We start from the raw sequence: 14,926 nt of genomic DNA, 5'->3' as shown, positions 1-14,926 counted from the left end.
ACTTACTCGAATAATTTACTATAAACTCCTTTAAAAATTTTAAATTCAAACAAATTAGAGTTTTTCGTAATTAATCATTTAAGAACTCTCTAATTCCTTTAGTAATTTGCATAATTTTCATTATTTAATTTCTCCTATTGTCAGTTAGGTCCCTTGAATTTTTTGACCGCTAGAGTTGAGTTCAAATGAGATCAATTTGATTATTCTACCATCATATGTAAAGGACAAAATTCTCCTCAAAATTATTATAACTTCCAAAACTTCTTTTTGTCTTTGTCTTTATTGTAGTAGGATTGTTAGATTCAATATAATCTATTATTATTATTATTCTTTGCAAAGTTTTATTCTAGGTTCATTAATTAATTTTTGCGCTTCATTTTCTTTGTATTTCTGGCACTTCTCCAACACTTCATCAAATCTCATGCTAGCTAGTTAGAAGTTAAAACTGTTCCAAGAACACTGGAAGCCTATCAAGTAAAATTAAAATTAAGGTAAGTTACTAATTTACCTATTTCATTATTAATATTTAGAAAATCGCATTATGCAAGATTACAAGTTATAATTACATCATTAAAATATTAAGGCAGAGTAGCACATGTTTTACGAGAATTTTATTCATTTTATATCATAAAGGTAAAATAGATAAATTAACTTTATAGAGTCATAGATGGCCAATGACTATTAAGTAGGAAAAAAAAAAGCACGTATAACTTAAATTAATTAATTTATGAATGATCAATTTATAGAATTTTTAAAGTGGGGGGTGTCTAGTGTTTAGGCAACATGTGGGGGTTCCGCACTCTCCTTTTATATATTTCAATTCTAATTTTTATTATCATAAAAAAACAAATACAGATACCTTTGTATAAAGCACGGCTTTAGGTACCACTGCCAGAATATCTTCCGTCTTATGGCAACAACGTGAGCTAAAGGTCTCGAAGATACTGCTTGCAGATGGGTTCCGCTTTTCATCATCGCTCGAAATTCATCGTAGCTGATCCTACCATCCTATAATTAAACACATAACACATGACACATGAGGCCGAGGCTTAGCTGATCCTACCATCCTACCATCCTATCAAAAAACAAGAACCAGATTAACTACTTTATCTCTATCAACTTCAGACATTATTTCTTTTTTCATTGCAATCGTGACATCATCTCCCATGTTATATCCTTTAAAAGCTGTTTCCAATTCATCGACTGTGATATATCTGCACAGGCGTTCATAATGTAGAAGAACAAACTAAGTAATTGCTTCATCAATGCAGTTCTGTCTGTAACCGAGGATCAAAGTTTGCTAAAGATGCTTCTACATTCATAGAAGTATATAAAAAAATACTCACCCACTATTATCCTTGTCAAAGTGTTGGAAAGCTTTATAAAGACGTTCAAATCTTTCTAGCTTGTGTCTTTGCATCGTAGCAGTTATAAATTCAATGTAAACGATAGTCTTGTTTCCATCTATATCAGCCTTTAGAAATGCATGGTCAGCAATATCAGCTGAGCATATAATGCAAATAGACAGACAATAGGATGAATTCAGAGCTCATGAATTCCTTACGGCTTGCATGCACTGCTGACTTCGGTTTTTGTAAGCATCTATTCAGGTTTAGCTAATCCTGCTTTCAATTCATCATAAGTAAGCCATTGTTGTCAGTGTCCTTCTCCGTGAGTTTTTCCTTGAGTTTTCATATTTCTTCGGTTGGAAGACTTCGCACAATGACCTATATATATATATTAATTTGAAATGAACCCGGCACAGGTTGTCAGTAGGCAAAAGCACAATAAAACAGATGAATCATCGGACTTGCTCATATATATATACACACACACTTTATATTTATAGACACCCTACAATTAAGCATTTTTTATCAGGAAGTGTAGACGCAGAAATTCAATCAAATATATACCACATGATTCTAACTGCCATATAAATTCTATTATAATGTTTACAATACAATGTTCTCATGAACATATCTAGATTTCCATATTTGATTTAGATCCTCTACTAATCTGACATTACCTATACGTTGTCATGTTAACGAATAACGTGACATGTCTATATCAATTATTACTTAAGGCGTGGTCAAGATCTGTTCTTTTATCATCTCACTTATTTGTCACACCTCGTATTAGCAGATGAAAATAAGCTCATTGTAGAAGAATCCTGAACTTTAGACTTACCTTTAGTGCTAGTTTTTTTAGTTTGTTCATTGCTCGAAATTGCTTTACCCTGAAAATGACAGCACCGTCGATTGGCTTGTCTGATGCTTCTCCACTTTCTTTAAGCCAAGGGTGCTCTGCACATACATCTTTCATACAGTTTTCAATGTTCTATACTACTGGTACTATTAAATGGACTATATACATATATATATACATCAAAACATCATAGGTAAGAAATACTGATAACTTCAGGATCTACTGCTTTCAACCTAGAACTTGAGCAGCAGTAATCCATTTTTTTTTTTTTTGTTTCCTTGTCAGCATCTTGTGAACCAACTACTTGGCACCACTTGAAAAAGTTGGCCGAGGATTAATTTTTAAGTCAAGTTTTCCTTGCAAAATAGCATCATAAATTCCCTTCTCAGTTTCTGCAAGGATACTTCATCAAAAGTGAGTGATTATATTAAATTTCCAATACTTTTAAGTCAAAAGAAATAAGCATATACAGGGGAAAAGAGATCATGTAGTGTGCAAACTGCAAAATGCATATTTTTACCTGCCCAAAATGGAGGTACACCAGATAGTAAAACATACAATATAACTCCTGCACTCCCAAGTCTATTCCTCTAACCTTTCCTAGAAAGTTTACCAAGGCATAATCAGATTAAGAATGTCAATGCCTAAATTAAAAATGCCTTTTTCTACACAAGCCACAAAATGCTGCCAAACATACCACAAACATAAACAATCCATGTTTATGCACGAACATGAAATACAAACTTTCTGTACAATTAAGATTAGAACAATTTAAAATTTTATAAAAAGATCGAAAATTGATATTTCATGATCAAGGGCCACCCTTAGCCGTCTAAACGTAGTGTAGAGCTTTGGTTGGTCTAATTATCTTATCAAACCAAAGACTCTGCCCAAGATCTTGAATAAGATCAACACAAGTTGCACAGGCAGAGAATCAAATCTGAATCAACTCAACCATCAATTAACCAGACTTAAACACTCAAGAAATAGAATCAAGACGAAAGATAAAGATGAATCAGAAACAAAAACACAGAGAAAGCAAGAGATAACGTGGTTCAGTCTTTTTCAAGACCTACAGAGATAACGTGGTTCAGTCTTTTTCAAGACCTACACCAACGAGTGAAAACATCAGAGCTTGTTTTGATTGATTCATGAAGAAAAATTATAAGCATTCAGAGATGTGTTTACAGAGCACAAGAATCAACTTTCTCTCTACTGGAAAACTCTCTAGAATACTCTCGAATCTCGCGTGAAATGAGCTGGTGAACCAGCTTTATATTACGGATGAAAAACAAACTTTGAACCCAGAATGCACAGCTGCTTCCCACGTGTCCAGGCCAGACGAGCTTCAAGCGAGCACGTGACTTGGCACGAGCAACTTCGTTAATACCGTTATCAGTAAAACGCAAGTCTAAGCGTCGTTTCACTTATAGAGGTCACGAGCTTCCTCACGTGGCTTCATAACGAAACAGTTTCGTTGCTCCATACGCTGTCGTTTTTGCTCTGGATTGCTCTACACGTAGATTTTGAAACTGTTTCTTTGGTGCATTTAAATTATCAAGGAATTAATAAAGTGTTAGCTCCACTGGCAATGAAGTCCCTTTCAGTGGTTTGATTGGGTTTGCTCCCCAGTTTGAGTCGCAGGGAAGTCATCTTTGTTGGGAGAACTTGTGCCTCCCGGTTCGAGCGGGGACTTCTAGTCTGAGTTGTGGTACGGGCTTAAAGGTGTCTCCCACAGTTGAGGTGCTCCCCAAGATACCTCGTGGTTAAGACCAAAAAAAAAAAAAAATTATCAAGGGAAATGATTAATTGCATAGTGAAGTACAAGAAAATTTACGCTTTTCAAAGAATGACGCCAACCCAAAATCAATGACCTTCAAGCGAGCATTCTCATCCTTGCTAGTGAACAAGAAATTCTCAGGTTTGAGATGCATGTGCATAACACCCTTAGGTCGGCAGACGTTCACTTTATTCACAATATCCGTAAATACCAATGCTGCAGCTCTCTCACTATTGTGCCCCTTGGCTATAATCCGATCAAATAGCTCACCACCAGCACAGTACTCCATAGCAATATGCACAAAATGCCTATCCTCATAAACACACTTAAAGTCAACAATGCTAGGCTGCCCACGCTCAAATGTTGCATTATATGAATCTCTCTTTTGATATCATCCTTATCATTCTTAGTCACAGTTTCCTCTTAGCAATTGACTTGCAAGCAAATTGCCTGCCGGTCGAATTCTCCATACATAAATAAGTAACACCAAATTGACCCCTACCTAACTTTTTACCAAGATTATAGAATAACCTAACATCATCATAAGCTTTACCAAGAATTGCATCTGAAGTCTTAGATAGTGGTTTTGGGCTTAACAATTGAGCTTCAGGCGCTACAGGCTCTTGGTTTCTATGATCACGAAGAACGCCTGTATTTGCTTGTGATGTGCTGCCATAACATAATCTTGTGGTTTTGAGTGTTGAATTTTGGTTAAAACACTACCTATTTCTTTTTACCACCTAGAAATCGATAGACTGCTGAACTGTTTATGATGTTCATGGAAAACGAGACCTTGAGTATTTTATTATAGGATGAGATGCATAGTGAAAAAGCACAGATAACAAAACAGAAACTGCAGGATGTGTAATTCAGATGAAGATACAACATGAATTACAAATGAATACAAAAGGGCAAGTGGATTTTTTCGGTTTCAGAGTTGAGGTTTGTGGGGAAGGTCCGCTACTCTTGGAATAATGGACTGTAAACAACATGAAATACTTTTTGGTCAGACTCACAATTAGTCAATTATTTATGTCGCTTTTATCATTTGATTCCTTGTTGTTTCTCAATATAAATTCATGAGCCAAAATTTTCAGATATAATTCACTTAGGCCATGTTTGGCATGCCTCATTATATTATATTAGAGCTGTGCATTGTATTAAAATATTACTATACAATGTTTGGCACTTATCCGGTATTGTATTAAAAAAAAGAAAAAAGAATGTGGGAAAACCCACATATTTGAAATCTGGTTGAGACTCGAGTTCATACCACATTGTATTAATGTTGTATTTACTAATCCGGAATGAGAATCAGAATGGAAGAATTAGAAAGAATAACATGTTTACTTGTTAAATTAAGGTTGGGAATGAAAATGAATTTCGTGGGCCCCACATAAATTTTGGATTGATCGCTAGAGTTGTGATTCTCGGAGGGGGTTGGCAATGAGAACCTCATTTCTTGGAATGACAAAATTATCTCCACTACACTATTAATATACCCAGGATACCCTCTTTGGAAATTAAAAAATATAAATTGAAAGAAGACAAAACTGAAAAATTTATTATGATAACGGAATTCATTTTATTATTAGTATTATTGTTGTTGTTGTTGTTATTAGTGTTATTAATTTATTAACAATTACTATTATTTATTTTATTTTATTAGTTTTATTATCATCATCATCATCAAATGACAATAGTTAACAAAGGGTATTTTAATAAATTATTAATGATATTATTTTTATTTTATTATTATTAACAATCATTTTTATGATAATAAAAATCAGAAATAATAATGATGATGATGATAATAGTAGTGGTTATAATTAACTTAGAACATTTCAGTAACTTGAAAAAATTAAAGTTATTCTAATTCTGATTCTAAGATAAAATAAACACATCAATGGAATTCTAACTCATTATGATTTCGATTTATACAGCTCAAGTAAACAACTTATTCTAATTCTTATTCTTCATTCTCATTCCAACATATTCTCATTACAGAAAATTCTGATTACTGATAAGTAAACGCAGCATAAATCCTTTTACCCTCTTCTTCTTCTTCGTCTTCTTTGTTTTTCTCACTTTTTTTCTTTATTTTTGATCATGCCCTCTTCTTTTTTGTCTCCTCTGTTTCTCTCTCTTTTTTCTTTTATTTTTCTCCTTTTCTTCTTCGTCTTCTCTGATTCTCTCTCTCTCTCTCTCTTCTTCTTCTTATTGGTAATTAAATTTGAGTTTACAATTTAGTTCAAAAAAATAATTGTTTTCATCTTTCATCAATAAGACTTGTATATAAAAATTAATTATCTATAAGAATTATAAATCAATTAATGGAGGGTAAAATCATTAATTTAATTTATAATATTTAAATATGTTAATTTTATTAGAGTTAGAGTGTCACTTGTGTGTTTATTTTTAAAACATTTATTGCTTTTTTAATAAATGTCGAAATAAGTGTCATTTAGGTGATATTAACCTTATTTTTTAGCACTTCTATTAATTTTTTTTTAATTTTAGACTTTTTATATTTGATATTTTTCTAAATATTTTGAAATTATTTTCTAAATATATAATGTAAATTAATTACCAAAGAAACTTAGCTTCACGCAACGTATGTAAATATAAGATTTCAAATACAAACATGTACGTGGTGCCTATAACGGAAACGATAAGTATTAAGTAATATATACAGTGAAGAAATTTACCCTCTTCAATGAACACTGATAACCCAAAATCAGTGGCCATCAAAACATCATTCTCATCCCTGGTAGTGAACAAGAAATTCTCAGGTTTGAGATCCCTATGCATAACACCCTTAGAGTGGCAAACATTCACAACATTCATAATTACCCTGAATACAGAAGCCGCATCTCTCTCACTATAATGGCCCCTGGCTATAATTCGGTCAAATAGCTCACCACCAGCACATAACTCCATAACAATATGCACATAATGCATGTCCTCATAAGCACCTTTAAATTGAACTATATTAGGCTGCCTACTCAAATGTCGCATTATCTCAATCTCTCTTCTTATGTCATCCTTTTCATACGCCGCCACAATTTTTTTCTTAGAGATAAACTTGCAAGCAAATTGCAAACCGGTTGAATTCTCAGTACAAAGATATGTAACAGCAAATGCTCCCTTACCCAGTTCTTTCCCAATAGTGTAATGCAACCTGACATCTTTGTACGGTTTACCAAGAATTGCACCGTCTAGTTTACAGATGTATTTGGGAGTGTGGTAAGGTAGTTGTGCTAGTATTAAAGTGTTTGGTAACACTTGTAGTTGGGCTTTGACAGCTTAAGAGATTTTTTTTCCCAGCTGTAGGTTAAATTACTAAATTAGTCTTATATATTATTCAATTTCAATTTTATCCTCATTTTTAATCTTCATTTCAAATCAATTTTTTTTTTATGAAACAAACCCTAAACGCTCATTCTCATCAGTATGGTTCTGACTCTGGCAGTTCTAATTGATGCAATTCTAACACCGATAATTCTCATCGACGCGATTTCGACACCGGCCACTCTCATACGCCTCTGTCAGTGGTGCATTTTCCTTTACCCCTTGTTCATTTTTGAATGCTCCTTTGCTCTATTACATGCAATTTTTCATTTTCTTCCTTTTTGTTCATAATATTTTGGGGGCTTGTGCAGAATAAATTGATGGGTGATGGGTCATGCCTGATTTATTTACTTGTACCCACCGTTTTTATTGTAGTAGTTGCTTTTTGTAGACACACACATCCCTTGTTTGATGAAATTCCCATGATAAAAATCCATCTCAAATTTATTTGAGCAGAGTTCATGTTTTGATATTGTAACAAGTTTCAATTTTGTTTATATTTACATGTAGAAATTGTAATATATAGTATGCACATATGAGTGGTATAGGTTGTGTTAGATATGAAGCTCAAAATCTGAACTTGAGACTGTATACGACAAGTCAACTTAAACCTTGCATTGGGTATGACATGTCAGCTGCAGGAGTTCAGGGAGCTGTATGACATTCTTACTTTGTCGGTAAAATAAGTAAGTGACTCACGTGATGAAACACGTGCATCACTTACTCAAAACGACAGAGGTGAATACCGCTTTGTACTCAGGAGCTTAAGAAGATGAAACACGTGGCTACCAGAGGTTCAAAAGGCCGTTAAAGGCTGTTATCACGCGGACAAAAGACTGGGTTTGTTATGAACAAACCCAGGTGGCGTTAGCAGTTGACTGATGAAGGGTCCTTCTAGATCATTTCCTTACTATATATATAGCTCTATGATGAGATCTTGTGTAGCGTGATTTTGTACTATTTTCTCAAGAACTTTGTATCTTTAATAAGCTCTGATAATGGACCTCTTCTTCTCCTTCACAGTGGATGTATGCTCACCTTGTGGCCGAACCACTATAAATCACTGGTGTCAAGTGTGTGTACTTTTTTTTTCTATTTTCTTTGAGTTGCTTGAGTGAATTATCACTTTATTCATTAGCCAATAAAACTAAGTAGATTCTGAAATCTTGAGCAAATAAAGGTGGATCTTGGGAGAACTAAATCGGCGACAAATTGGTTAAGTTCTAACAAATTGGTATCAGAGCCAGTCCACTGAATTCTTGATCTCAGAATGGCTGCACCAAAGCTTGAGGTAGAGAAATTTTCATGTGAAAATGATTTTCACCTGTGGAGGCTTAAAATGAAGGCCTTGCTGGTACATAAAGGTCTAGATGTAGCACTTGGGGAGGTTTCATCATCCAAGAAACCAAGAAAAATTGCTAATGAAGATTTACCATATGTACTGGACAGAGCTCATAGTGCAATAATTCTAAGCCTTGGAGATGGTGTACTCAGAGAGGTTGGTGGTGAAAAGACAGCAGCAAGTCTGCGGAAAAAGCTTGAGGATCTCTACACCAAGAAATCAATGGCCAAACGTCTAGCCACAAAGAAGAAGCTTTATACCCTTCAGATGGAATATGGGTCTTCAATCACTGATCACATTGATGCTTTCAACAAGATCATACTAGATCTTGAAGACATTAATGTGAAAATTGATGATGAAGACAAAGCTATGATCCTGCTTTGTTCACTACCAAGCTCATATGGACATTTAGTTGACACACTTATGTGTGGAAGGCAAACTCTTACCATGGTAGATGTAAAGGAGAATCTGAGTTCCAAGGCTGCAATAAAGAAAGAATCCAGAGATGGATAAGGCTTGACAGTAAGAGGAATGACTGAAAAAAGAGAAGAGAACACGGGAAAGAAGAAAAGATCCAAATCAAAATCAAGGAAATGTTTTCAGTGTCATAAGGAGGGTCATTTCAAAAGAGATTGTCCTGAGAAGAAATACAAGAATAAAGATGCAAAAGAGAAGAGTGGAGATGCTGTTGTTGCATCAGAATTCGAGGGATCTGATGGCTATGACTCAGCTGGAGTTCTAATAGCAACTGATGGTCAAACTAGAGGTAATTGAGTTCTAGATTCTGGTTGTTCCTTTCACATGTGCCCTAATAAGAGTCTATTCATGAACTATGAGGCCTATGATGGTGGAATAATTGTAATGGGTAATGATACTAGCTGTAAGGTAGTTGGCAGGGGTTTAATTAGGCTGAAAATGTTTGATGGCATGATTAGGGAACTAAGGGATGTTAAATATGTTCCTAAATTAAAAAGAAACTTTATTTCTCTTGGGATGCTTGATAAAATGAGATGTCTAGTTAAACTTGAATCAGACATTTTAAAGGTTATGAAAGGGTCAATGGTTGTGATGAAGGAGAACATGAGCAATGGCCTGTATGTGCTTCAGGGTTCAGCTGTAACAAGTGAAGTTGCTGTGACAAATCAGAATATAGACAAATCTATGTTGTGGCATATGAGGTTAGGCCATATGAGTGAAAGGGGCTTAAAAGAACTGACAACATGGAGTTCTAGGTGTAGACAAGATAAAGCCTTTGAGGTTCTGTGAAAAACGTGTCCTAGGAAAGTCTTCAAGGGTAAAATTTAGTACTAGTATCCATAACTCAAAGGGAACTCTAGACTACATTCATGTTGATCTGTGGGGGCCAGCACAGACAATTTCACTAGGTGGGGTAAAATATTTCTTATCTCTCATTCATGATTTTTCTAGAATGGTTTGGGTATATATGTTAAAAACCAAGGATGATGCATTTGATCAGTTTAAAGCTTGGAAGACACTGGTAGAAACTCAAACAAATAGGGAAGTCAATAGGCTAAGGACTGATAACGGGCTAGAATTTTGTAATAAGAACTTTGATGATTGTTGTATTGAAAATGGTATCATGAGGCATAAAACAGTTAGGCATACCCCTCAACATAATGGATTAGCAGAAATGATGAATATGACTTTGGTTGACAAAGTGAGATGCATGTTAATACACTCAAAACTGTCAAAGGCTCTATGGGCAGAAACTTTATCTACAACCTGTTACATTGTAAACAGAAGTCCTTCTTCTGGAATCAACTTTAAAACTCCAATTGAATTGTGGTCTGGTAAACCAGCAGACTATTCCAATTTAAGGGTGTTTGGCTGCCCTGCATTTGCACACATTAAGCAGGGGAAACTAGAACCTAGAGCCTTGAATGGTGTATTTTTAGGCTATCCAGATGAGGTGAAGGGATTTGAACTCTGGTGTACTGATTTGAAACCACCAAGAGCTATTATCAGTAGGGATGTTGTATTTAATGAAGCTGAAATGCTTCAAAATACAACACAGCCAAAAACTATGATCATTAAGCTTGGAGACAGAAACCAGAAGTTTCACTTTGAGGTGGAGCTCTCAACTTCTAATGCAAGACATGAACCAAGAGTTGAACCTGAGTCAGAATCGGATATGCAGATTCCTGAGTCTATACCTAACTTAGTAGGTGATAAGGAAGTAAGGGATTATCAGTTCGTGAGAGACAGAGAAAAAAGGGTTATAAAGCCACCAAAGAGATATGCTTATGCAGACCCTATTGCATTTGCATTGACAGTAGCACATGAAGTTGAACCTGATGAACCAAGAACTTATTCAGAAGCTGTTAAGAGTAATAAGTCAAAAGGAGTGGAAACAAGCTATGGATAAGGAAATGCAATCATTGATAAAAAACCAGACATGGGAGCTGATTGAAAAACCAGCAAATAAGAGGGTAGTGGGCTGTAAATGGGTTTATAAGATTAAAGAATGGATACTAGGTGTTGAATCTCAAAGGTATAAAGTTAGGCTTGTTGCCAAAGGCTTTACACAGAAAGAGGGTATTGACTTCACAGAGGTGTTTTCTCTAATAGTCAGACACTTATCCTTAAGAATCTTATTAGCACTTGTAGTTGTCAAAGACATGCACCTTGAGCAGATGGATGTCAAGACTGCCTTCCTTCATGGTGAATTTGATGAAATGATTGTAATGGCTCAACCAGAAGGCTATGTGAATCCAGAAAAGGCTGATTATGCTTGTCATCTAAAAAAGCCACTATATGGGCTTAAACAATCTCCAAGGCTGTGGTATTTGAGATTTGACAAGTTTATGTCAGAACATGGTTTCCAAAGAAGTAGTTTTGACTGCTGTGTATATTTCAAATAGGTGGAGGATGACACCAAGATTTATCTGCTGTTATACGTTGATGATATGTTGATTGCATGTTAAAACATGGAGCAAATAAATGTCCTTGAACAACAACTGAGAGAAGTCTTTGAAATGAAGGATTTAAGAGCAGCAAAGAAAATACTTGGGGTAGAAATAATCAGAGATAAAAAGCAGGGTATCCTATACTTAACTCAACAGAAATGCATCAGGAAAGTACTCGAGAAGTTTGGGATGGGGAGCTCAAAGCCTGTCCAAACACCACTACCAGCTCATTTTAGACTCTCAAGTCAGCAGTGCCCAAAAACTGAAGAAGAGATGACTGAAATAAACATGGTTCCTTACTCAAGTGTTGTTGGGTGCCTAATGTATGCAATGGTTCTAACCAGGCCAGATATATCTTATGCAGTAAGTGTGGTAAGCAAATATATGGCAAACCCTGGACAAGAACATTGGAAAGTTGTGATATGGGTGCTGAGATACCTAAAGGGCACATCTGATTATGGTCTGGTCTATGGAATCAGAAAATAAGAGGAAGTCATAGTTGAAGGCTTTGTAGATGCTGATTTTGCTGGGGATCTGGATAAGAAAAGGTCCTCGACAGGTTACATATTTACTCTAAATGGCTGTACTGTCAATTGGAAAGCCACATTGAAGAATGTTGTAGCATTATCAATAATTGAAGCAGAGTACACTGCAGCAGCAGAAGCTGTTAAAGAATCAATATGGCTTAGAGGAATGGTAACTGAACTGGGATTCAAACAAGAGCAGGTGTTGGTTCATTGTGACAATCACAGTGCTATTTGTTTGAGTAAAAATCAAGTCCATCACGAAAGAACTAAACACATAGATATCAAGCTTCATTTTCTGAGACTAGAGGTATCAAAAGGAGTGGTGAAGTTAGAGAAAATTCACACTGATGATAACCTTGTAGACTTCCTAACCAAGGCTGTTCCAGGTGCCAAGTTTGAGTTATGTTTGAACTCAGCTGGGATCTGCAAGATATAGATTGCAGATGTAAAGTGATGGTGAGGAAGGGGAGCAGCAGATTTGAGTTTAAGGTGGAGAATGTTAGATATGAAGCTCAAAATCTGAACTTGAGACTGTATACGACAAGTCAACTTAAACCTTGCATTGGGTATGACATGTCAGCTGCAGGAGTTCAGGGAGCTGTATGACATTCTTACTTTGTCGGTAAAATAAGTAAGTGACTCACGTGATGAAACACGTGCATCACTTACTCAAAACGACAGAGGTGAATACCGCTTTGTACTCAGGAGCTTAAGAAGATGAAACACGTGGCTACCAGAGATGCAAAAAGTCGTTAAAGCTTGTTATCACACGGGCAAAAGACTGGGTTTGTTATGAACAAACCCAAGTGGCGTTAGCAGTTGACTGATGAAGGGTCCTTCTAGATCATTTCCTTACTATATATATAGCCCTATGATGAGATCTTGTGTAGCGTGATTTTGTACTATCTTCTCAAGAACTTTGTATCTTTAATAAGCTCTGATAGTGAAACTCTTCTTCTCCTTCACAGTGGATGTAGGCTCACCTTGTGGCCGAACCACTATAAATCACTGGTGTCAAGTGTGTGTACTTTCTTTTCTGTTTTCTTTGAGTTGCTTGAGTGAATTACCACTTATTCATTAGCCAATAAAACTAAGTAAATTCTGAAATCTTGAGCAAATAAAGGTGGATCTTGGGAGAATTAAATCGGTGACAAATTGGTTAAGTTCTAACAGATTGTTTTCTTAAGGTTTAAAAATAATGTTATTTAAAATTAATTATTACAAATATTCATCGACTCCATACCTATTAAAATTTAACAAACACTAATAACAACTGCAATTTAAAAGTTACAACACCTTTATAAAAAACCATCAGCTTCTACTCCATAGTTATAACTTTTACTCTATAACAATTGCAACTTAAAAGATACAATACTGCACTTCCAAACGCACCCTAAGTGGTGGCTGCTGTCGCGCTGCTGCAGGGTTTGAGGAGGCTGGGCTTTTGCTTAAACAGCAACCCATTTCTGCATAAGAGGCTCAGCTCAAGCTCAACTCTGGATGCTGGATCTTTACAAAAGTAAACTGGAACAGATCCAGTTGAGATCAAACATAAATTATAGGGAATCAAATGAGATTTTGAGGAAAAGCAAAATAAAATATAAAGAATGATTCCAGCTTGCCCACTTGGGAGGCACCAACTGTATATTTGTATGCGCATATATATTTAACTATCAAACTATACGTCAATATAGTTAAAATTTATGGGCCTTTTTTTTTTTTTTTGGTAAGAAATTTATTGGCTTTTGTTGGAAATGGTCAGCGAAAAAGAAACGCGTGGGATAGGATAGAAGTTTGAATAAATGATGAGGTTGTAAATAATGTCTTTAGGACAGAAATTTGATATTAAAATTGGAATTATGGAACCTTCCCCATGACACGAACAATGAATAACAAAGATTCCGTTCATATTTTTATTCTCTCCATAAATTAAAAAAAAATTAATAAGTTAAATAATATCTTTCAAGTTCCAACTTTCAGAAGTTGCGTTACACTTTAAAAGTTCAAATATACACGCAGCCCACATAATTCATTATTTTTATTAAATTTTTTTTATAAATAGTACTAAAATTAATATTATCAATGAAAAATTTCTAACAGATTAATAATATGAAGATAATTGTATTTAATATTTAAAATAATTCGTAAAAATGCATATTTTTTTCGTTTATCATGGCCCAATTATTGGAAAAGTCATCACTCCACCCCCACGTCATTAGCTTTTTGTTTTTTTTCCTTTAAGGTCAAACCATAGTTGACCGATGAATGTACTCCTAATATTATCAACTATTTGTAAAAAGACAAAAATAACCTTAGATTTGCAAATAATTTAATGCAAACAATTTTGTATTTTTTTTTAAAGGCCTTTTCTCTCTTTGCTGTTCCCCTCTCCATCTCTGAACAAGGTCGAAGCTTGAAGAAATTGATTGATAAAAAGAGCGAGTTTTCAAAGCTGTTGAAGGATCACTGCCGTTTACAATTTTGGTTATGTTAACACACTGACCCACAGGCATTGTCCTCTAATTCGTCTTCCTCAGAGGCTGAAATGGCGATTCGAGTGCAATGAAAACCCCCAAGTTGCAATGGCGAAGTGACGAAGCTCTCTCTAGGCATAACATTTTAACAAAACTGGGCAAATCAAGAAAGGTTAATTATTGTGACGAGAAGAAAGACTTTCTAATTTATTAAGTGCCCGTTTGCTGCTGTGATGGTGGTGATTTGCCAATGTCTTCCCTCTCGCCTCTCTGCATTTTCCTTTTTTCATCAAAGGAAATTCATGGAATAAAGCGTATAG

General features: G+C 35.2%; 1 pseudogene; it reads right to left on the bottom strand.

Annotated features, from left to right (window-relative positions):
• Positions 1-439: 439 nt before the first annotated feature.
• On the bottom strand, positions 440-7,494 carry LOC102630944 (calcium-dependent protein kinase 2-like; annotated as a pseudogene).
• Positions 7,495-14,926: the final 7,432 nt, after the last annotated feature.

The sequence above is a fragment of the Citrus sinensis genome, chromosome 9, assembly GCF_022201045.2.
Source record: "Citrus sinensis cultivar Valencia sweet orange chromosome 9, DVS_A1.0, whole genome shotgun sequence".
NCBI lineage: Eukaryota > Viridiplantae > Streptophyta > Magnoliopsida > Sapindales > Rutaceae > Citrus > Citrus sinensis.
The sequence above is the reverse complement of the archived record's forward strand: the minus strand, read 5'-3'. Positions and strand labels throughout refer to the sequence as shown.